Genomic DNA, 668 nt, shown 5'->3' on the forward strand with positions numbered 1-668 from the left:
TAATAGAACAAATGCAGGACTTTCAAGAAACAGTTCTTGACAGTTATCAGTATGAGATTGTACAAATGCTCTTGAGCAAGAGGCATGAATACTGGAACAATCTCCAGCTGTTCCAACCATAAGTCTTGCAGCAGTTAGAGATGAAAACTTACCTGAGCCAAAAGTCAAGCACATATATCTCTCTCTTTTCCTCACCCTATAAAAGTACAGTCTAGTTTCAGCAATGCATTAGGTGACTTAACCTGGTTTTCAGGTGCTTCCTGGTGTGAATCAGCTCAGTAAAGTCTTTTACTTCTGTTTGAGTCACTTAAACTGTTTAATTTCCTTGACAGGCATATACCAGTACTATGTAGGAAAAAATTAGCAATTTCTGAAATTAATTTAAACATTTTGTTTTTAATTTAATGTTAAATAATAAAGTTAGTAATGTATTAAACGATAAGCATTATGCTATGAATTTGAGAGGTATTTCCTAACTGATGCTGGCATGGAATATCCACATTTCTGTTCCCTTTTATTAGCACTGCTGGTTCACAGAACTATATGCACTCGGTATGAAGTTCAAGAGAGGACAAAGCTACAGTTTAAATAATCTGCCTGCCAGCCACTTCAAAACGCTTATTCCCTTAAGTCAGCATGACATGGTCGATGTCACTCACTGTTTTTTA

This window comes from Lipotes vexillifer, unplaced genomic scaffold, assembly GCF_000442215.2.
Source record: "Lipotes vexillifer unplaced genomic scaffold, Lipotes_vexillifer_v1.1 scaffold578, whole genome shotgun sequence".
Classification (NCBI taxonomy): domain Eukaryota; kingdom Metazoa; phylum Chordata; class Mammalia; order Artiodactyla; family Lipotidae; genus Lipotes; species Lipotes vexillifer.